Source organism: Capricornis sumatraensis, chromosome 8, assembly GCF_032405125.1.
Source record: "Capricornis sumatraensis isolate serow.1 chromosome 8, serow.2, whole genome shotgun sequence".
Taxonomy (NCBI): Eukaryota; Metazoa; Chordata; class Mammalia; order Artiodactyla; family Bovidae; genus Capricornis; species Capricornis sumatraensis.
Window position 1 is genome coordinate 6,111,977 of NC_091076.1, and position 23,962 is coordinate 6,135,938.

The 23,962-nt window shown below is 47.7% G+C and overlaps 1 protein-coding gene across 2 annotated transcripts in view; it reads left to right on the forward strand.

Moving 5' to 3' along the window:
• Positions 1-6,333: 6,333 nt before the first annotated feature.
• Positions 6,334-23,962, forward strand: part of PC (pyruvate carboxylase) — a 103,705-nt gene continuing 86,076 nt past the window's right edge. The window contains exons 1-2 of one of the 2 annotated variants that reach the window (XM_068978372.1): positions 6,334-6,350; positions 10,959-10,996. The gene's annotated coding sequence lies outside the window, so the exon portion shown is untranslated. The remainder of the gene's footprint in view (positions 6,351-10,958; positions 10,997-23,962) is intronic. The other variant, XM_068978374.1, reaches the window with a different exon arrangement.

Below are 23,962 nucleotides of genomic sequence, written 5' to 3' on the forward strand. Positions count from 1 at the left end.
ATCACCAATTCCCAGAGCTTACTCAAACTCATGTCCATTGAGTCGGTGATGCCATCCAGCCATCTCATCCTCTGTCGTCCCCCTCTCCTCCTGCCTTCAATCTTTCCCAGCATCAGTTCAGTTCAGTTCAGTTCAGTCGCTCAGTCGTGTCCGACTCATTGCAACCCCATGAATCGCAGCACGCCAGGCCTCCCTGTCCATCACCAACTCTTGGAGCTCACTCAGACTCACGTCCATCGAGTCAGTGATGCCATCCAGCCGTCTCATCTTCTGTTGTCCCCTTCTCCTCCTGCCCCCAATCCCTTCCAGCATCAGAATCTTTTCCAATGAGTCAACTCTTTGCATGAGGTGGCCAAAGTACTGGAGTTTCAGCTTTAGCATCATTCCCTCCAAAGAAATCCCAGGGTTGATCTCTTTCAACCAGAATGGACTGGTTGGATCTCCTTGCAGTCCAAGGGACTCTCAAGAGTCTTCTCCAACACCACAGTTCAAAAGCATCAATTCTTTGGCGCTCAGCCTTCTTCACAGTCCAACTCTCACATCCATACATGACCACAGGAAACACCATAGCCTTGACTAGACAGACCTTAGTCGGCAAAATAATGTCTCTGCTTTTGAATATGCTATCTAGGTTGGTCATAACTTTTCTTCCAAGGAGTAAACGTCTTTTAATTTCATGGCTGCAGTCACCATCTGCAGTGATTTTGGAGCCCAGAAAAATAAAGTCTGACACTGTTTCCACTGTTTCCCCATCTATTTGCCATGAAGTGATGGGACCAGATGCCATGATCTTCGTTTCTGAATGTTGAGCTTTAAGCCAACTTTTTCACTCTCCACTTTCACTTTCATCAAGAGGCTTTTTAGTTCCTCTTCACTTTCTGCCATAAGGGTGGTGTCATCTGCATATCTGAGGTTATTGATATTTCTCCTGGCAATTTTGATTCCAGCTTGTATTTCTTCCATTCCAGTGTTTCTCATGATGTACTCTGCATATAAGTTAAATAAGCAGGGTGACCATATACAGCCTTGACGTACTCCTTTTCCTATTTGGAACCAGTCTGTTGTTCCATGTCCAGTTCTAACTGTTGCTTCCTGACCTGCATACAGATTTCTCAAGAGGCAGGTCAGGTGGTCTGGTATTCCCATCTCTCTCAGAATTTTCCACACAGTCAAAGGCTTTGGCATAGTCAAGAAAGCAGAAATAGATGTTTTTCTGGAACTCTCTTGCTTTTTCCATGATCTAGTGGATGTTGGCAATTTGATCTCTGGTTCCTCTGCCTTTTCTAAAACCAGTTTGAACATCAGGAAGTTCACGGTTCATGTATTGCTGAAGCCTGGCTTGGAGAATTTTGAGCATTACTTTACTAGCATGTGAGATGAGTGCGATTGTGCGGTAGTTTGAGCATTCTTTGGCATTCAGAGTTTTTTCAAATGAGTCAGTTCTTCGAATCAGGTGGCCAAAGTACTGGAGTTTCAGCTTCAGCATCAGTACTTCCAATGAATATTCAGGATTGAGTTCCTTTATGATGGACTGGTTTGATCTTCTTGCTTTCCAAGGGACTATCAAGAGTTTTCTCCAACACCGCACTTCAAAAGCAAATCAATTCTTCGGCACTCAACTTTTTGCCAGTAGTAGTCTTTTAGTTTTCTGAATGTTAAGTTTTATGCCAACTTTTTCACTCTCCTCTTTCACTTTCATCAAGATACTCTTTAGTTCTTCTTCGGTTTCTGCCATAAGGGTGGTGTCATCTGCATATCTGAGGTTATTGATTTCTCCCGGCAGTCTTGATTCCAGTTTGTGCTTCATCCAGTCCAGCATTTCTCATGATGTACTCTGCATATAAGTTAAATAAGCAGTAAAGTAAAGTCGCTCAGTCATGTCCAACTCTTTGTGGGTCCCATGGACTGTAGCCTATCAGGCTCCTCCATCCATGGGATTTTCCAGGCAAGAGTGCTGGAGTGGATTGCCATTTCCTTCTCCAGGATCTTCCAGACCCAGGAATTGAACCCGGGTCTCCTGCATTGCGGGCAGACGCTTTACCGTCTGAGCCACCAGGGAAGCCCAAATAAGCAGGGTGACAATATACAGCCTTGACGTACTCCTCTCTGATTTGGAATCAGTCTGTTGTTCCATGTCAAGTTCTCTAACTGTTGCTTCTTGACCTCCATACAGATTTCTCAGGAGGCATGTCAGGTGGTCTGGTATTCCCGTCTCTTGAAGAATTTTCCACAGTTTGTTGTGATCCACACAGTCAAAGGCTTTGGCATAGACAATAAAGCAGAAGTAGATGTTTTTCTGGTATTCTCTTGCTTTTTCGATGGTCAAGTGGATGTTGGCAATTTGATCTCTGGTTCCTCTGCCTTTTCTAAATCTAGCTTGAACATCTCGAAGTTCACGGTTCATGTACTGTTGCAGCCTGGCTTGGAGAATTTTGAGCATTACTTTACTAGCATGTGAGATGAGTGCAATTGTGTGGTAGTTTGAGCATTCTTTGGCATTGCCTTTCTTAGCGATTGGAATGAAAAGTGACTTTTTCCAGTCCTTTAGCCACTGCTGAGTTTTTCAAATTTGCTGGCATATTGAGTGCAGCACCTACACAGCATCATCTTTTAAGATTTGAAATAGCTCAACTGGAATTCCAGCACCTCCAACTAGTTTTTTTTGTAGTGATGCTTCCTAAGGCCCACTTGACTTCACATTCCAGGATGTCTGGCTCTAGGTGACTGATCACACGATCGTGATTATCTGGGTCGTGAAGATCTTTTTTTGTATAGTTCTTCTGCATATTCTTGCCACCTCTTCTTAGTATCTTCTTTCTGTTAGGTCCATGCCATTTCTGTCCTTTATTGAGCCCATCTTTGCATGAAATGTTCCCTTGGTATCTCTGACTTTCTTGAAGAGATCTCTAGTCTTTCCCATTCTATTATTTTCCTCTATTACTTTGCATTGATCACTGAGGAAGGCTTTCTTATCTCTCCTTGCTATTCTTTGGAACTCTGCATTCAAATGGGTATATCTTTCCTTTTCTCCTTTGCCTTTTGCTTCTCTTCTTTTCATAGTTATTTGTAAGGCCTCCTCAGACAACCATTTTGCTTTTTTGCATTTCTTTTTCTTGGGGATAGTCTTGATCCCTGCCTCCTTGTACAATGTCACAAACCTCTGTCCATAGTTCTTCAGGCACTCTATCAGATCTAATAAACAGGTCTTTAGATAGACACTTTCAGGAAGTGATTTCATGATCCCAATCCTTGCATCTCCTCATATCTGTGTGTGTTGGTCACTCAGCTGTGTCTGACTTTTTGCAACCCCATGGACTATCGCCCACCAGAATCTTCTGTCCATGGAATTCTCCAGGCAAGAATACGGGATGGGTAGTCATTCCCCCCTCTAGGGGATCTTCCCAACCCAGGGATCAAACCAAGGTCTCCTGCATTGCAGGCAGATTCTTTACTGTCTGAGCCTGCAGGGGAGCTTATCATATCTAGAAAAGCACTAAATCCCTTCATGATGACATCAGCTCTTCATGACAAGCAGAAAACTTTTTGTAAGATAAGTGCTTGATTGCATTGAACTCCCCATTCACCAAAATCTTAAGTTGACTTAAAAAAAAGATGTATAACTTGAGAGTTGTGAGTTAAGTTTTATTTGGGGCAAAATGAGGGCTGGAGCCCAGGAGACAGTGTCTCAGATAGCTCTGAGAGACTGCTCCAAAGCGGCAGTGGGGGAAAGTCAACATATAAGGTTTTGGTGAAGACACCATGAAGCACTCAATTTACAAAAGGTTTTTTGTTAGTCCTGAGGATCTGATGTCCTCATGAAGGGATTTAGTGCTTCTCTAGATATGAAGAGATGCAAGGATTCAGGTCATAAAATCTGTTTCTAAAAACATCCAACTATCTAAAGACCTGTCCACCAGATTCCCTGGAGCACAGAGTGCCTCACTCCACCCTGAACTCCCTCAGGGGTTATTGAAGGTCAACAGCTAGAGCAGAGTGGGGTTCAATCTCCGTAGAGGCAGATGGCAAAGGCCTTTGTTGTTCAGTCCTTGGCAGTGCTCTTGGTAAGTGCCAGTTTGTAGTTGATACTTATATATTGACCTTCCCCTACTAATTCTTTGGAGCAGTTTCTCAGAGCTGTGTGGGGTGCTGTCTTCTGGGCTGCAGTCCTCATTTTGCTCCAAATAAAACTTCACACGCAACTCTCAGTCTGTGCATCTTTTTTCGGTTGACAGTAATACCGTGCTGGTGGTTCTAAGACCTCTGAGTTGGTGGTTAATACACGTAAGAACAGTCTGGGGTGGGAGGGGAGGTGGGGGTTCAGCAATCTGTGTTCCCACCAGAACCTTGTCCCAGTTAGACTCTGTCTCTAGTATTACAGACGCCTGCACAGAGGAATGCATTTTCTAGCCACTTTGGACTTCCCACCCAGGCTTTTGGCTGGGCAGTATTCTCAATCTAGGGTAGAATACCCCTTTGGCCTCCAGGGGAACTCAGCCTGGAGGTAGGAGAGAGCCTGGATGGAGGAATGTCTTGCTTCCTAATCAGACTTCAACTAATTTATATGTCTGAGCTAACTGTCCAAAATCCATACTACTTTTGTTCACAGCAGTCCATTTTCTGAAAATAGTGCTTTCCTGGGGGTTCAGATGGTAAAGAATCTAGCCTACAAGGCAGGAACCTGGGTTCAATCCCTGGGTCGGGAAGATCCCCCTGGAGAAGGGAATGGCAACCCACTCCAGTATTCTTGCTTGGAGAATTCCAGAGGAGCCTGGCAGGTCCATGGGGTTGCAAAGAGTCAGACACGACTGAGCAATTAACACTTTCACTTTGTTCACAGCGGTCCATATCTAGTTCTCAATTAGTTTCTTTGTTCAGACCTCCACCTGGTGGTATTGACATGTGATTCACCTGAACCTGAGTGAAGCCACCAGACTCAATTTCACAGGGACTAGCCAGCACTGAGCCCATGTTCCTGAAAACGGGGTCCATCTCTTGGTTCAGCCAAAAAATCAGGAGAAGGAAGAATTTATTCCTTGCAGCAAGTAACGAGAACACTGGGGATTTTTCTCAGAGTGGTGTATCCCTGAACAGCAAAATTGGGGGACCTTTAAGCTAAGGGTACATACATATTCATGAACTGGCTTGGGTCATATATGCATGCTCATGAAGGGGCTTGAATGGAGGGGAATTCAGCATAGAATTGGGGCAAAGGTTGACAGCTTTCAGTTGATCTATTGGTTGAGCACCTGGGGTGGGGTGGGGGGAGGCGGTGAGGTGTTAAATCCTGCAAAATAGCTCAGGAAAGTGCTTTATGCTAATCTTTATCACTGAAACAAAAGTGGAAGTTTACAACTGATTTATTATCTTTGCTGTTTTTAATTCTCTGACCTGATAACAGTGTTTGCACCCTTAAGAGCATCATTGCTGAGACCTGTTCAGGGTCGCATTGTTTTTTTTGTTTTAATCATCTATCTTCTTTCACTGGGAGGCAGTAATTTTGGTTTGTTTTGGTCACTTCTGCATCCTCTGGTTGGCACAGAGCCCCATTTTGGAAACTTTCCGTTCAACCAAGCCTTCTAAACTCTCTAGGTCCTGAGTGGACTCGATTTGCAGACTAGGAAATTGAGGCTCAGAGAAGGGAAGTCTCTTGTCCAAGGTCACACCAAGATTCCTCCCCATCACCATCACTCCCCACCCCGCCCACCGCAGCTGCTAAAAGACACAATCACATCAAGTCGTGCGGCACAAGCGCCATTTCCTTCCTCCTGCCCTTCGCAAACCCTTTTGCTCCGACTTCTCCTCCACCCACTAGCGCATATCTGAGTGTACCCGAACCCCGAGCCAGGTTGCTATCTGTTATGCTTGCGGCTTTGGGAGACACGTGCTACTCGAGTGAATGAATCGCATGGCCCCACCCCCGCCGACAGCCAATCACAGCCTGTCAAAGCACGGCCACTTCCGCCTATTGCGGGACAAGGCGGGGGCCTTGCGGCCCACGTGGGGCTCTGGAGACAAGGGAGTAGGCGGTGGTGTACCAGGGGCGGACTTCCCCAGCCTTGTCACCAATCAAGTGGCCCGCCGGGGACGAGGGGGGCGGGGCTAACGTGGGGCGCCAAGGCTTAAACGTGACGGGCGGGCGGGCGTAGGGAGGAGTCCTGGGCAGGGAGCGGTGAGTGACGGAGGGAACTGCCCAATAACAGGAGGGGTTGGGCTGCCTGAGCCAATAGGAAGTCCGTAAGGCGGGACTGGGACTGCAGCAAGTTCGGTTGCGCGGAGACCGCAGCTGTTCCCTGTCAGTGGAGACAGCGGCCGTAGAGGCGGTGGCGACGACTTGCGGCGGCAGCGAGGAGGTGAGTGCCGCCGGCGCTGTGCATCTCCCGCTTCTCGCAGCGGGTCGGAGCGGGTGGGCGTGCGCCGGCGCTGCCGCGGGGGACGCTTATGTAAGGGTCGCGCGCGCCAAGGCGGCGCGGGCTCCGCGAGTGACGGCTGTAGGAGACGGCGGCGGGCGGCGCGCGACGCGGCGCGACGTGCGCCGCCCCTCCCCTCCCCCTCTGGCGGGGGACTGCCTGCGCGAGCCCTCCGCCCCGCCCTGGGACCCCTCCTCGCGGATCCCTCGCCCCACTCCTCCCGGCCCGCCCGCCGGCGAGCATCCTCCCCGCGCGGGCACCGCCCGGCCTCATCCGCCCCGCGCCCAGGGGGGCTGCTGGCGGCCTTATTCCTGCTCTCGGGCCCATTTTGCAGATGGAGAAGCTGAGGGCACGGAGCCCTCAGATGCCTCGCGCGAGGTCCCTGAGGGTTCGAACCCAGGTCTGTCAGAGTCCGGAGCCCAAGTGTCCCCCATCATACTGGAAGTTGCTCAGCTCCGAAGAAAGCCGCGGCGTGTAAGGAGAGGGTTTTCCGTGTTCCGAGTGCCTGCACTCTGCTTCCCGTAGGATCCTCCTAGTAACCCCTGGGGGGCATTCTTATAATTCCACTTAGTTGCAGAGGTGAAAGCCTGGGGCGCCCAGGAGCAGTGATTAGGAGGAGGTGGATCTGGGCTCAGTCCGTTATTTCTACAGCTTTTAGCAGTTTACGAAGTGCAGTGAGTAGCAGCTGGGCCTGGGGAAATGTCCTCCTGGGCATGCAGGCTGAAGCCCAGTTGGGGAGGACCTGCCATACAGGTTTCTCCCAGCTTGTCTTGAATTGTGTACTCTGAGTGAGTTCTTTTCACTTCTGGGGATTCCTTTCCTCATTTCACAAGTGCTGGGGCCAGGTCAGGTCCCTCGGCCCCTGGCACCTTTGAAATTCTTAAAAATCTGATTTTTAAGAGAGAAAGAGTAGGCCAGAGATCCCCATTCTTTAGCTGAGAAAACTGAGGCTCACAGAGGTGCCAATATTTGCCAGATCATAACCAGAGCCTCCCCAGTCTTTACCAAGAGGTCAGCCTTCCCCTTGCTCCCTTAGCCCCTGCACCTGCAGCCTTGGCTTCCCCTCACTCTTCCCCTGCCTGTGTTGCAAACACTTGCGCTGGGATGGATGTGCTCAGCATTTGTATCTGCTCGCAGCTACGGCTTTTCTGCTTGCCCGCTCTTCATCTAAACTCGTGAACCCTTGCTCGCATTCTCTGAACACTTGTCATGTTCAGAGCCCTAGACTGGGTGCTGCATGAACCAAGACCTGGGAGATGAGGTGCCCCAGACTGCCAACAAACTGGTTGGGGGAGAGGAAAAGAAACAGAACGTAAGCAGCCAGTCAGCATGCCGTAGATGTTTGTGTAGAGCGGGTGTGGGCGAAGTATGGCCCAAGGAGGACGTGGAGGAGGAAGTTTTGTAGAGGCTGGCACATCAGGGTGAGAGACAGCAAGGCCAGGGAGAGGAGAACTGGACTGGCTGGGGGCTGGATGGGCATGGATTGGGGAAAGCTCCATGGAAGAGATGAATTGCGAGCCTTTTGATTTCGCTGGGGCCAGCAGTGAAGAAGCAGTGATGGATTCGAGTGGCCAGGGTTTCACGATGAAGTAGAAGTGAGTTTTAAGTAACTAGAGCCTACCGGAGGAAGGCTGAGGAGGGTGGAAGGAGAATGTGGAGGAAACAGGTAGGGGTTCCAAGTAGAGTGAGACGTTCGGTTGGTCCCCGAGCAGAGACCTCTGCAGGAGACGGAACAAGGCGAGGGCGGTCGCTAAGTCAGAAGTGAGGTTGGGTCCAGAGGCGCCAGGGGGCTTGGCTGGGCTCTGAGGGCCCAGAAGCAGCGGGCCTGAGCTACAGTTGGCTGTGTTTGTATCCTAATAAGCAACCTGTGAGCAGGTGTCCTTGTGAGAAGTTTCTTAGTGGCTGCTCTGCCTGTCCTGAAGGAAAGGGCTTTGTTCTCTGTAGTTGCTCAATATCTGTTGTTTAAATTAGGCGGCCATTCATACTTCGCCAGTTTACCCCAAGTCCCCTCTGTGCCTTATCTCTCTCTCTCTCTACTGAAGCCTGCTCCACCGCCGGCATCGCCCCTCAGAGGGGTCTGCCATGGGGCTGTGAGCCCGGTGGCTCCCTCCTGCCTTTGATGCGCCTGTACAGGCGGCTTGCCTTTTCCTTTCTTTGTGGTCCGCTGCCTTGTTTTCTTCTGTCTCACTTCCAGAGCCCTGGGTGCTGTGCTAGGTGTCTGTCCTGACACTGCTCCCCGGGGCGTGGGGACTAGGGCTCTGCGGGACTGCAGACCGAGGTCTCTTTCCAAGTTGCAGCCCGATCCGGTGCTGCAAGGATGATTGTCACAAATCAGAGGATCTGGGCGGAGAGCCCGGGCAGCCCCGGGCCATCCACATCCCTCTCCAGCACCCTTCTGTGTGAGCGGGACACCTCATGCACCTCGGCGTTGCTCTTGAGGACTAGTATGGGCCGTCTCTCTGGCTGCCTCTCAGGAGCATCTTACTCTTCTGAGTGAGGCCTCTTCCCCCCATTTGGAAAGTGTGCCTGTTTGAGGGCTAGTTTCTCTTCCGGAGACGTCCTTCACGGAAGTGGGGCGTTTTGCCTGCTCTCTTTGAAGCTTCACCTGGGCCCGCTTGACCCTGTCTTCCCTTCTGTCCTAACTGCCTCTAGTCTCAGCGCTGGAAACTTTGCCAAACTGTCAAAGGAGTGGGGCCTGATAGTGGAGGATGGGAAGATGACGAAAAGAGAAAACCATGTCCTCTTACTGAAGGGAAAGGTGGGACCCCACCTCCTGGGCTTTTTCTTCCACTTGGCCCCGCAGGTACCCTCTTCTGCCTCAGCTTCATCTGAGACGACTCGCTGTTGCCCCCTCCTTTGCTCTTATTCCTCGTGACCTTGTTCTCTGCAGGCCTTTTCCTCTTATCTTGTCCTGGCGAAATTACTCTTCAGACTTTTCTGCATTAAGGCTTGCTGAATCTATTGAGTTGGACCTGGGTTCTCTCTTTTAATCATAGTGATTATAAATAATGATTTCTTGTTATAATAAAAGCCAACCTTTGTTGAGCTCTTACTGTGAGGCTGGGAGAGATTGGGGGCAGGAGGAGAAGGGGACGACCCAGGATGAGATGGCTGGATGGCATCACAGACTCGATGAATGTGAGTCTGAGTGAACTCCGAGAGATGGTGATGGACAGGGAGGCCTGGCGTGCTGCAATTCATGGGGTCGCAAAGAGTCGGACACGACTGAGCGACTGAACTGAACTGAACTACTGTGAGGTGACAGGGACCTTGCTAAGCCCCTTTTGTGTATTATTTATCACAACAACCCTACAACAAAAGTACTGTTAGCTCCTTGTTTACAGATGAGGAACTGTGGGTGCATAACTCCCCCAGAGTCACACAGCTGGCAGAGGGCGCAGCTGGGGTCTGCCGCACACTGTCAGGCTCAGGGTACCTGCTTGGGTCCCTCTCGTGTGTTATCCTGTTGTTAACCTCTCTTAGCTCTCCCCCAACAACCTGCTTTTTGGCACTTGGGGAGCAGAGCCTGTGCCTTCTGGCATGGTGCCTATGCAGGGTATGTGCTCAAGAAGTATTTTAATGAATTGAATGCCCCAAACATTCATTTTCAGTCTTGACCGAATCTACCAAGCAATTGCTTTTCTCAGAATACGGACTTAGTTCATCTGATGGTGCGTTGGCCTGTGTCTGCATATTGCTCTTTCCTGACCAGTGGTTAAAGCTGATGGGCAGGTGTGGTCATTCAAAATCAAGCGGTCAGTCTGTAAACTCCAGAAAGTGGTTAGGAGCCACTGTCTGGGCTCCCATGGGCCCAAACACAGGGTATGCTCTTCGTGTGTGGAGTGGGCGGGGGAGGGGTGCTGCTGTCTGCAGGAAAGGATCTGAGGACTTAGTCAGTGAAATAGGAGACGGGATAGCTTCTTCGTTTGTGGGTCAGGTTTCAGAGAGAGACAGGAACCAGGCTCAGAGAACCGGACAGGAGGCAGCACCTAAGGATTAGAGAAGGCTCTGCAGAGAAGATAGGCCTGGGGCTAGATGGAGTGGGCAGGAGGACCAGGCACTTCAGATCAAAGAAGAGAAGTTTCTAGAACTTCTTGTTCTTGTGTAGGGGGTGCCAGAAAAGAGCTTTACTTAAATGCTTCTTACTGGGCCCATCGGCTAAGGTCTGAGCATGTCCTCTGTACCAGGCGGGGTGCCAGCTCTTGGAGCATGTATGGCCTCCTCAGCAGCCCTCCGACCTGGTGGAGGTGTCACTCCCATTTCACGGAGGAGGAGACAAGCCTTGAGTGGTCCTGGGAGTGGGTGGCCAAGCAGTGGAGCCCAGGGAATTGGACGGCAGAGCACGGGTGCTCTCAGCCCTGTGTGGCCTGGTGTTCCCCCCAACCCCACCCGCCCCAGGTACCCCTCCCTGAGATCAGGGGGTGGGCCTGGGGAGGTGTGGAGCCACAGCAGGTCTGCTCTGGGTTCTAAGTGTGTTCTCCTGTCTCTCCTGGGTTCTCTGGGGAGCAGTTGGAGAGAAATGGGGTAACACTGTCTTCTTCTTTTATTTAGATAGTGCCTACCTCCCGAGAGCCGACAAAACACTGAGGGTAAGTCCTGTGCCTGAATCCAGGTCAGTGGGATATGCGTGGGTCATCTCCAGGAGCAGCCGCTGTAGATTTTAGCAGCCCTGGCGTGTCAGTGATCAAGCTCAATCAATAAAAAAGGCCAAGCAGTCCGATTTTTGGAAACTATAAGCAGTCTTTGTCTGTTCCCAGCGCTCTTGGTTTTCTTGGTTTTCACAAGACCGTGGTGTCGCTCCCTGCTGGCCCCAGTTGGCAGCTAGCCCGCCTCAGCAGGAGGCCCAACTTTGGAAGGGTGTGGCTTGGGAGGCCTGTCAGGGGGAAAGGGGTGTGGCTCCTCAGGACCTCAGGAAGGCCCCCTGTAGGGCCAGGCAGCCTCTGAGGAGACCCCTTGAGTCCATGTGGAGGGCAGGCAGCTGAGCGGAGGGACCTGGGGAGGCTGCAACCTAGCGCAGGGGGTGGCTCTGTCGGTTGGCTGAAACAGCACCGGATGCGTGTCCCCAAAACGATGCAGGCAGGGGCGGTGGACTTGCCCCTCTTCCCCCGGTGGCCCTCCATGTGGCAGCATGGCCCTGGACAGCCTCCTGCTCTTGAGGTTGCCCCTCCCGCAGGAAACGCCACTGATTGCACCGACCCTGGCTCCTCTCCTCAGCCTGAATTCTGCAGGGGCGCCCCTGATGGTCTGAGAGGGCGCCCTGGCCGGGCATGGTCCTGGCTCCGTGCAGCCGCCCGCCTGCATTCAGACACTGATATGCCTCCCCGCTCCACCCAGAGGCTGGCCAGCCGCTGCCCCTGTTTCACAGCCAGGTTCTTGGCTCAGGGACCGCATTGCCCAGAGCTCAGGCCAGCGCTCAGCACGGGGATTCCTTAGCCCGGGGATTTTTCTCAGATGACCCTTCAAGACCCATGAGCTGTTCTCCATCCTGAGATTTTCCCATGTCCTCACATGTCCTAGGTCTTGGGCCAGCACAGTGGCTGTTTTTCACCCTGAGATGGCATTTGCTTGGGAAAGCGGGCCGAGCGTACAGGCAGATGGTATGAGTAGAAATGCCCCTGGGCCTTTGACAGACTCCACCCTCCACAAACTTCCACTGGCCTGTCCTCTCTGCTCTCAGCCTCCCATCTTGGCTGACAGAGTTGAATGTTGTCACTCTTACTGGCATCCCTGTGAGGAGAAGAGGGGCAGTTGGGTGACGGTCCCAAACCACCTCCCTTCTGAAACTGAGAAACTGGGGCCCCGAGGAAGCTAATGAGCAAAATCCAAGATTCTGACCCCTTTCCTCCCCTTCCCAACCCCTGCCAGAGTGTCATGTTTTATCGTGTGTCTTCCCCAAATCCATCCGTTGGAGAGGAAAGTTAGTCGCCAGGAAGGGCCTTCTTCTCCCTGATCATCTGATTTGTTCAAGCTTGCTTGGCTTCTCAGTTCCTGCATCCTTCCTGAGTCCCCAGAGCTTTGCTTAGTTACCGTAACTAAGACTCTGCCACTGAAGCTTCCTGCCCTCCCCTGTCCTCCTCTCCATCTCCTTGGTGATCCTGGAGGAAGGTGGATGTAGCTTTTTTTTTTTTTTAATGCCAGAAGGCATAATTCCTGGTCATCTCAACTTGCCACATTGCTGCCATTCCTCACCCACTCATCCTGATTTGCTGGCAGGCCAGGGGGAGGGTGGGGCTGCTTCAAGTACATTTCCACCAGCTGTGTGTTGCAGCGGGGCCAGATGCCACATGCCGCAGCTCCTCTCCTTATTGACATCCTGGCTGAAAATTCCTGACAGCCTGGGGAAAATTCCACGGTCTGGCTGTGCTGAGTCATGCTTTGTCTCTGAGGATGTGTACGTCACCTTTGCAACGCCTGTCACTGGTCAGCCCAGGGTCTGGCTGCAGTTACTATAGACTGCGATCTGTGTTGCTAATCTTTTCAATTTGCCCATCACTGTATGCTTCTCTGAGTGCTTTTTCTAACGTGCTGTTTTACCAATACAAAATTTATTAATCTCAAATCATTCATAATAAGTAGATTCTTTATCCTGGAAAACATTCCTCTCATGAATGAGGAAACTGAGGTTTGGAGAGACTAAGTGACTTGATGAGTTTTGGGGTGAGATTTTTTTTTATCCCTTTACCCTGGATTTCTGTGTAATGCAAAGATTTTTCAGAAGTAACTTTGGTTGAAAAATTGAGTTTCAGTTTGTTTAAGTCACAGACTCAAAAATCTCATTCTTCCTTTAAGGGCCAGTCTTTTACATCTAACTTTTAAGTGTAGCCTACAAATCTTTCTGTTCTATTTGTGATTCTAGAAAATGTTCACAATCATTTTAAGGGGCCTTTGGATTAACACTTGATCCATTTGCAATCTTAACTCATATGAAGATTTTAAATTGAGTTTATGAATTATATTCAGCTTCCTTCAGTTACTGCAGTTTTCTGATTAACAACATCTTCCATAGTCCTGTAAATCGAATAAACTGACTCTTAAATTTTCTTATACATTCCTATACTGTTTTATCTTTTTTTTACACAGCTTGATTGAGGTATTTTTAACATAAAAATTGCACGTATTTGAAGTGTACGATTTATATTTAGACATATGCATACTCTTGTGAAATCATGAGCACAGTTAAGATAGTGATTGTCCAAAAGTGTCCCTTGGTTATCCCTCCCACTCACTCCTCTCTGCTTCCCCCATCTCCAAGTAATCGCTAACTGCTTTCTGTTATTATAAGTTAGTTGGCACTTTCTGGAATATTATGTAAGTGAACTCGTATCGTATGTATTCCTTTTTTGTCTGGCTTCATTCACTCAGCAGAATTATTTTGAGCTTTGCCCGTGTTGCATGTATCAACAGTTCTTTCAATGGCTGAGTAATATTCCGTTAGTGGATAGCCCACGATTTGTCTGTTCACCTGTTGTTGGTCATTTTAGTTGTTTCCAGTTTTTGGCAATTTTAAATAAAGCTGCTCTGACCCTCTGTGTACAAGTCTTTGTATGGTCATATACTTCCTTTCTCTTGGGCACAGGCATAGGAGTGAAGTGGCTGTATGGTAAGTGTGTGTTTAACTTAAACTGCTGAGCCATTTTCCAAAGTGCTTGTGTCATTTTACATTCCTACCTGCAGCGAGTGAGCTGGTCCCTCCATCCTCACCACCTCTGGAGATGGTCAGTGTTTTTCATTTTAGCCATTTTAAAAGGTATGTAGTAGTATCTCATGGTGGTTTCAATTTGAATTTCTCTGGTGACTAATGAGAGCATCTTTTCATATGCTTACTTGTCATCTGCTAATACTGATTTTAAACAGTAAAATTCCAACTTAAGAGAGGAAAATGTGCTACGCTACAGGGCAGGGCATTAAGTGGCAGAGGATAGTTGAATCCTAAGCCTTAAAAACAGACATTTGACATGGCAATTTCAGCTCTAAAAATGTCGGCTAAGGTATAATGGGACACGTACACAAACATACTTGGCTGTTCGGACCAGCATTTTTATGGCAAAAAGAAATGTGAAACCGGTACTTCCCTGGTGGTCCAGTGGCTAAGATACTACACTTCCAATGCAGGGGTTGCAGGTTCAAACCCTGGTTGGGGAACGAAGATCCAACCTGCCATGCAGCCAAAAAAAAAAAAAAAAATTCTTTAAGGGCTTCCCTGGTGGCTCAGAGATCAAGAATCTGCCTGCAGGGGAAAAGGGACACCAGTTCAATCCCTGGTCTGGGAAGACTCCACATGCTATGGAGCAGTTAAGCCTGTGTGCCACAGCCACGGAGCCCGCCCCAGTGAGAAGCCCACCCACTGCAACTAGGGAGCAGCCCTTGCCCCGCACAACTAGAGAAAGCCCAGGTGCAGCAATGGAGACCCAGCGCAGCCCATGGATGAAGGAAATAAGTAACTCTTTAAAAAAAAGTGAAGCCACTAAAATGTACATGAAAAAAGGATTGCAACATATGTAATCTTTTATTGCCTCATACAGTGCAGCTTTAAAAATAGCCCACATACCTTATCAAACTGTGGCTCTGATCTGTTCCCACAGAACGAGAGCCATGACGCTTCTACTCGAGAAAGGTAAAACAAGGTGTAAAGGACCTTAATTTTGGTTTTCTGGGAATGCTAACACCTCATTTGTTCTTTGGAAATGTTATTCCAGTTTTTTTTTTCTGGATGCTGGGATTATAAAATTGTGTGTTTAAAAAAATTTGCTGTGTCTTTTAAATCAGAGTTTTGAAAAATTTAGAGCAGTGTGGCATTTATAACACTATTTGGAGGTTAAGGTCAAGTACAGAGTATTTAAGTATCAGCATTCTTTTACCCATATATATTTCACAAAATTATTTAGGGGGATGAAAACCTCTTTTTAAATGCCATGTGAGATTTAGATTCCTGCAGAATGGTGTAATAAGGACTTCTGAAGGATACTTCTCTGTATAAGAAAAGAAAACTGGCAAAAACAACTTGTTCAGAAGTCTGTAAATTAACCAAAGGCTTGCAGCAACCCTAGGTGCATTTATTCAAGAAAAATGGCTGAATCTTGTTTTCAACAAAAAATTATGAGGCATGTAAAAACAAGAAAGAATGGCATGTACAACAGGAAAACATGCAGTCGGTAGAAACCATCCCCTGAGGAAACTCAGACGTTGGACTTTAAGCAGAAGATTTTGAATCATCTGATGAAAAATATGTTTAAAGAACTAAAAAAAGTATGAGAACAGTGCCTCACCAAACATGATCAGTAAGTGATAGAAATTATAAAAAAAATTCTGAAGTTGAAAATTATGATAACTAATGTGAAAAAAATCACTAGAGAAACTCAACAGCAGAGTTGGGCAAGTAGAAGAAATGGCAAACTTTGTTTTGCCCTGCCACTCCCCCCAACTTTTTTTTTTCTTCTTTAAAGGCCTTGCCATGAGGGTTGTGGGACCTTGGTTCCCTGACCAGGGACTGAACCCACACCCTTAGCAGTGAAATTTTCAGCATGGAGTCCTAACCACTGGACCGCCAGGGAATTCTTAGGATCAGCAAACTTGAGGATAGGTGTATTGAGATTAAACACTGGGGAACAAAAGGAAAAAAGTGAAGGAAAACAGAGCCTCGGACATCTACAACATACACGTGATGGGAGTCCTAGAAAGAGGGTAGAGAAAAAGGAGCAGAACGAAGTTTGAAGAAATAACAGCCCCAAACTTCTCAAATTTGATGAAAAATAATAATTTAGATACCCAAGAAGTTCAGTGAACTCCAAGTAGGATAAAATTAAAGAGATTCACACATAGACATGCCATGATCAAAGAATCTTGAAAGCAGAAAGAGATAAGCAGTTCATCAGAAGGGCTTTTTTTTTTTAAATGATACAACCACTTTAATTAAAAACCATTTTGTCATCATTCCACAGCATGTGGGACCTTAGTTTCCTGACCATGGGGCATGTCTGTATAGTCCCTGGTGTGAAGGTGTGAAGTCGCTCTGACTGACTCTTTGCGACCCCATGGACTGTATAGCCTACCAGGCTCCTCCCTCCATGGGATTCTCCAGGCAAGAGTACTGGAGTGGGTTGCCATTTCCTTCTCCAGGGGATCTTCCCGACCCAGGGATCGAACCCGGGTCTCCCGCATTCCAGGCAGTTGCTTTAACCTCTGAGCCACTAAATGACAATTATTCAAGCTACTTTCATACTTAACCTGTAGGAATTCTTTTACCAAGATCCCTCTGCAGATACTTTTAGAAATACCTAAGGAGTGCTTGTTGTGTATTCCACCAAACCTGGGACATAGTTGGGGCTCAAAAAATATTTGTTGAATGAAATCTACCTGGATTACTTATTTTCGTGGCCAGCTGTCTATTTACTCTTTATGTAACCTAGTTTACTTCATGTAACCGAGTTCTACGTGTCTCAGAGCTGTGGCCTCTTTCCTCATACTGTTATTTTGCCTTCAGGTCTACGCAAACAGATCTATCGCATAACTTCTCAAAGTACATCTTTTGAAAATACTGTCAGATATTTCACAAAGTTTTACTGAATGCTTGGGAATAGCAGAATAGAATTACAACACAGGAAAGAAAACGAAAGTCTTTTTTTTTTTTTTTTTTTCCCATAAAAGTGAATTCAACCTTCACCTCTAGAAAAATGGAACAGCTACTATCATCTGCTAATAGCAGCCTCACTCCTACCTGTTGGCCATCAGGTTTCAACAAATACTGGGGTCTGATCTCAACTAGCATACCCCAGGATGCTATGGAACCAACTACTGATGTTCCGTTGCTTTTGTTAATAATATTCCTTATAGTTTTAGTCTTTATTGGACATTTCTCCCCAGGACGGGTTAAGGTCATGATTTCATTGTCAGGGATGATGGATCAGAGGTTTGGGCGGGTGGGGGTCCAGAGACTTCTGTAAGAGGCAGAGCCATGTTTGGGAAGCAGCAATTCTGATTCCTGGCCTTGAGTTCTTCCTGCTGTCCCAACAGAATATCAGAGCGTGATGTCTCAGTGTCCCTGTGCACAGGTCTGAAAAGACCAACCTGAAACCCTCTGACTTCCTATTTGATCTCCTGATCGCTGTTGGCTGCTTTGGCCCCAACGCCGTTTGTTGTCACTTGGGCTTGTGGGAGTCTTCACTCAGGGCAGGGCTCTCCCCGCTGCCATGTTGCCTAAGACTTTAGGCTTTCCTCAGCCCTTCTGGATTTTGACTATTTTATTCTAGTTGGTTGCTAAACAGCTGTTTTTGTTTTTGCTGATCCGAACCATTTTTCCGTCCCTTTTTACTTCCGGTATTCTTAAATGGCAATTTCAGTATTTGGCAGAATAAATCTCCCGTGATCTAATCCTGACTTTTTCCAACTGACTGAATGGTTTAAGAAAGGCGAAAGTTGCTACTGTGCATTCTTCCAAGGAGCTGCTTGTTCCCTCCTCAGGCCTTTGCTGAGCATCTGTGGCAGGCACAGCTGCTGGATGCTGTAAGGCCACAGAGCATCTGGAGACGTGGCCCCGGCCGAGGTGGCTTGTCCTGTGGTTGAGGAAACAAGGATGTGTGTGCCGGAACAGAACTCACGCTCACTCTCGTGGTGACTGGTTGAGGAGAACAGTCACGGTTGCTGTTTACTGAGCACGGTTTCTGTGGCCAGTGAGATGCTAAGTGCAAAAATGAGTGTAGAAAATTACTAGGGAAGTGGTATAGCCATGGCTGAGTCAGGGAGCTCGGGCTTAGCCTTTTACCACTTAGCCTGTCACTCCTGGCAAGTTCCTTAGGCTCTGTGAGCCTTGGTTTTCTCATCGAGAAAATAGGGGCAGTACGACCTTCCTTATGGGCTGTTGGTGGGAATGTGAATTGGTACAACCACTATGGAAAAGAGTATGGAGATTCCTTAGAAAACTAAAAATAGAGCTACGATATGACCCTGCAGTCCCACTCCTGGGCATATATATCTGGAGAAAATCATGATCCAAAAGGATACATGCACCCCACTGTTCACTGCAGCACTGTTTACAATAGCCAAGAAATGGAAGCAACCTAAAATGTCACTGACAGAGGAATGGATAAAGAGGATGTGACGCATAAATGTACAATAGAACATTAGCCCTTAAAAAGGATGAAATAATGCCATTTGCAGCAACTTGGATGGACCTAGGGAGTGTCATACCGAGTCCAGGAAGTGAGAAAGAGAAGGAGAAATATATGACATCCCTTATATGTGGAATCTAAAAAAAAAGATGCAAATAAACTTACGAAACAGAAAGAAACTCATAGACTTAGAAAACGAACTTATGGTTGCCAAGAGAAGGGATAGTTAGGAGGTTTGGGAAGGTCATATACACACTGCTGTATTCAAAATGGATAACCAACAAGGACCTAGCGTATAGCACAGAAAACTCTGCTCAATGTTATGTACCAGCCTGGATGGGAGGGGGATTTCGGGGAGAATGGATACGTGTGTACGTATGGATGAGTCCCTTCACCGTTCACCTGAAAGTACCACAGCATTGTTAATCAGCTATTTCCCAAAACAAAATGAAAAGTTTAAAACTTGAGAAAAAAAAAAAAGACCTTCCTCAGGGGGCTTAATGGAGGGATATAGTGAAATAACGTGAACTGGCACTTAGTGGACACGTCCTAGTGGTAACTGTGGATGGGGCCCGTGGAGGACAGTTCCGGGAGGATTCACCGTGGAGAGCAGAACAGGTGAGGCCAGGGGCCTGCAGGTTGGGGGGACTGGGTGGGAGGAGGACTGGTCAGGAAGGATGTCTTGGGAGAACTGGTGCAGAGTCACATCTGGGTTGGTAGAGAGGAGGACACGGCCCCCAGGCAGTGGCACATGGAGCAAAGTCATGTGCTGAGAAAAGCCAGGCTTTGAAGGGATGATGCCCCCAGCCTCACTGGCAGGAGGCAGGTGATGGACGATCTGTGAGGCTGGAGATTTGTGTCTGCTTTGTTTTCCGCTCAACCCGCAGGACCCTGGCACTTAGTTGACAGAACGGATGCTGTTGGGGAGTAGTGAGCATCAGGGCTGGGGGGGTTCTGTGTGTGTCTAGCTGCCTGTTGGCATTTTAGGTGAGAAGCCTTGGAGATGCTTGAGCTGGCGACCCCTGCCCGCCTCCACTCCACCCCCACCCCCCGCCAAAGGTGAATGGGGTTTTGAGAAAACTCTGGCAGCAGTGGACTGGTCGACTTGGCATGGGGAGAGGCAAGAGGTCAGGGGGGAACCAGCTCTGAGAGGCCATTGCTGCAATTCAGACCTGCTGTTGCTACCTACGTGCGTGGACCAGGGAAGGGGTGGCGATGGGAAGGAGGAAGTGAACACAAAAGAATGGTTGTCGTGGGGCAGAGTGGAGAGAGGACTTGGAGAGCTCTAATTTGCAACTCTGCCTCCATCCTGAAATGCTGAGCAGGAAAAGCAACCCATTCATGTAGTCAAAGGACTGACGTCAGGGGAAGTGGTTAGTTCAGTCATTCAGTCATGTTCAATTCTTTGTGACCCCATGGATTGCAGCACACCAGGCTTCCCTCTCCTTTACTGTCTCCCAGAGTTTGCTCAAACTCATGTCCACGGAGTCGGTGATGCTCTCCAACATCTCATCCTCTGCAGGGGAAGTGGAAAGGTGTAGAAATAGGGAGTTGGAATGGGGTGCCATCTTTGGAGATGGGCTGTTAAGCCCAACTCAGAATTCCCTGAGCAGACTGAGTTTTCTTGAGATCAGAGTGGTTAATCTTGAGAAAACTTACCTGGAAAAAACACTAGAATAGACCAGGGTGGGGAGTGGCGTGCCTGCTGATGAGAAGGAAGTACATGGAGCCTGAAGTCACAAGTTAGGGGATGGTCTGCTCTACCCTCTAGAAAAGGCCTGGGTCTAGTCCTGTGGTTGGCCTGTCTCTGAAGTTTTTACAACCCCAGTCAGTTTTCTTTCCCTTCATGGCTCGCTTCTCCAGCTGGAGAGTGCACACAGCTTAAAGAGGCTTTCTCTCCGGTGGGCGGATGAAGGACGTTTCTGGGGCAGAGGGTTTTGGATTTGGAATGTAGCCGTTCCTAGCAGCCCCATGGCCCCAGAGGGACGATTCAGTCACTGCCTTTTTGAGATTTTTGTCCCAGATCAGCCAGCCCCGCAGAGTAAACCCAAGTGGCTGATGGGATTGCAGTCAGGGGTCTTTGATGGTGTTTTTAACCTACAACATTTCAGACTCCAAATGTGTGCTGTTTTTTCCAATGCCAACAAACTCTCTGACATCAACTGGGTGATCTACACTTGAGTTTGGTTCTGATACTAACCACCTGGAGTTAGTGCAGGTACCAGAGGTTAAGGGTTCAGTCCCGCAAGGCTGTCCCTACTTCAGCCGCCTGTATAGTTACTGCTACCTGTACTTCTGACCAACCGGTTATAAATAGGGGATTCCCACCTAGGTTTGATAATTTGCTATAATGGCTCATCAGTTCAGTTCAGTCACTCAGTCGTGTCCGACTCTTTGCAACCCCATGGACTGCAGCATGCCAGGCTTCCTGTCCATCACCAACTCCCCAAGCTTGCTCGGAGTTCCGGGGAACAAACTTGCTCAGAAGGACAATGCAGACAGTGGAGTGCAGTTTATTACACCGGCGGGCGCAAGACAGAGTCTCCTCTTAGCCAAGGATCCCGACCAGTTTTTGTGAAAACTATATACCCTAAGTGTACTTGCTCAAACCCACCTCCCCAAATTCCTTGAAACTAGTCTGGACAAGGTAAAAGAGAGATACGATCAAAGTTAACCCATGATTCATGTGTCACAAGACTAGATAAACAGTGGATATTTATCAATAGGCCTGTGCTCATATCCTGATAAACATAATGGAATTTATGACTTTGTTCTGTTACAGAGATAATTAGCGTATCCTTTTAGGCAACGGAGAGTTCAAGTACAAGTCCTGAAGGCTCTTTTATCTGGGGTTCTGGTTTTCCATTGGTGTGCCATTTCTTTAGACACCGGGCACAAAGTTCAGAGTCCACTGGGAGGGTGACCATGCATGTAGCCTGATGCTCGCAGGCTGGCCTACGATGGGCTCCAGCTCTGCCTGTTTCCTCCTTCAGTGCCATTCAACCGTCTCATCCTCTGTCGTCCCCTTCTCCTCTGTAATGGCTCATAGAACTCAGAAAAGCACCTTACTTATATTTACTGATTTAATTTAAATTTTATTTACAAATAAACTGCCAGATAAAGGGGTACTTTAGGTGAGGTCTGGAAGGATCCGGCATAGGGTTTTCTGTCCCCACGGAGCTGGGGTGCCTCACCCTTCTGGCAGTCGCCAACCAGGAAGTTCCCAGAACCCTGTTGTTTAGGGTATTTATGGAGATTCCACTGTGTGGGCATCATCAGCCGTTGGTGCTTAACTCAATCTCCAGTTCCTCTCCCTTTCGTAGAAGTCTGGAGGTAGGGCGGAAAATTCCAATCCTCTAATCACATGGTTGCTTCCTCTGGCAACCTGCCTCCATCCTGAAGCTGTATCTAGGGGCTCACCTAGAGTCAGTGTGTTAGCATAAATACAGGTGGTTGGAAAGAAGTTTTGTGAATAACAAAAGATGCTCCTCTCACCTCATCATGCAGGAAATTCCAAGGATTTTAGAAACTCTTGTGCCAGGAACCTAGGACAAAGACCAAATATGTATTTCTTATTATATCACAACATCACAGGGTCTTTGTAGGACTCTGGGCTTGGATGGGCTGGAGTTGTATCCTTGCCATGAAATCTTGAGATGACAGAGGACCTTCCACTCTGAAACCTGAGATTTGGTGAAACAGTTACTGATAAGGGGAAGGAAGCCGAGGTATGAGCCAGGTAACAGCCTTAGAGGCACCACACTCGAAAAACTGGTGCAGTTTTTAACAGGTCACCAAGCAGCAACCCAAAGGATTAGGACTTGACTTTAAAGAGTTATATATTTTAGCTCAGTACTACTTACGCCTGGTACAAATGTCTAAATGTACAAAAATCTCCTTTTGCTTTCTCTTCCTTATAACCCGGTTCAGCTCCTTAGAGCTGGGTAAAGTGTCTTATCCTTTTAGAGATGATGTGGCCATTTAAAATAGAGTATATTTCCGTTCTTTTTTCCTCCTATGTCCTCTCTTTGCCTGTGTGCTTTTCATTAATCAATGTATCTTGGAGATCTTCGCATATCAGATCAGATGTCTGCCTCATTCTTTAACAGCTGTGTAGCATTCCATAGTTGGTTTTTTTTTTCTTTTTGCCATATGTTTATTGCAAAATATATCACACAGAAGATTTTTTTTTGTTTTTTTGGCTGCACCACTGGGCATGTGGGATCTTGGTTCCCCAAATAGGGATGGAACCCACATCCCCTGCATTGGAAATACAGTCTTAAGCACCAGACCACTAGGGAAGTCCCCAGAAGACATATGTTAAACAAGTCACACACACACACAACAAAATAATAAAATGAACATATATGTTCCCTTCCTCCAAGTTAAGGAATAAAAGGTTATGACCACAGATGTCCCCTAAGTGCCCTTATGCCCACAACTGTTCTGCTTTTGTAGTAATCATTCTTTTGATCTTCTCGCTAGTTCTGCCACTCACGAACAATTTCTAGATAATGTATTATTTAGCTGTGCCTGGCTTGGAACATCATAGACCTGGAGTTGTACTGTGGTTTTCTGTGGCTCACTTCGCGTTTCATTTGGATCCACGTCCAGGAGCACGTGTGTGACTCCTTCAGTTTTCACTGCCATGCAGCTTTCCTGAATGAATGCGCTACAGTGTGCCTACCCTTTCTGCTGCCGGGAAGCCTGTCGACTGCTCCCGTGTGTTTGCTCTTAGGAATAACCCTGGTGTGCACATTTTTATGCGTTTCTCCAAGTTGTAAACTAGAAGTGGAATTTCTGCCATGTCTAAGTCTTCCTGGTTATGCAAAACTCTATTTGAATGTGGTTGTACTAATTTATCCTTCTTCCCACCAATAGTATAGACCATTGTTTTCTGACCACCCGTGTGATGGGAATTTGAACCACAAATCTGTGATGGTTGCCTTGTGATTGCAACTTCTTAGGGTGAGCTTTTTGTTTCTCCAACTGCTCAGTGCCCAAGAGAGAGACACTTGATTTTTTGTGCAGGTAGCTTTTGGGGGTGAGGAGAAGTGGATCAGATTTATTTCTGCTTGACTCATTTTCTGAGGCAGCATCCTTGGAAGTCCCAACTTCACTGGAGGTAAAGTCTTCTTTGACCTTCCACCTTGGGTGGGCTCTGGGCTCTGCCCATGTGCCCTTTGAAGCTTTGAAAGCTGAGTCACAGGTTTGCCTTGATTCTGCCGGTGCCCTCAGGGCAAAATATCAGTGTTTACTTGCCTGTCTGGGTTTCTGTCTCTGTTCAGATTTTGGTCCAAGTGGTGTTCCTTAGGTTCTTGCTAACTTGTCTATGCTTTTAAGAAATAAAAATTAAATTTATATACAGAAAGGTATTTTAGATACCTTTAGATAAAAGGTATTTTATTTAGCATTTTTAGTTGTTTTTAGCAGGAGAGATGAATGGTTATC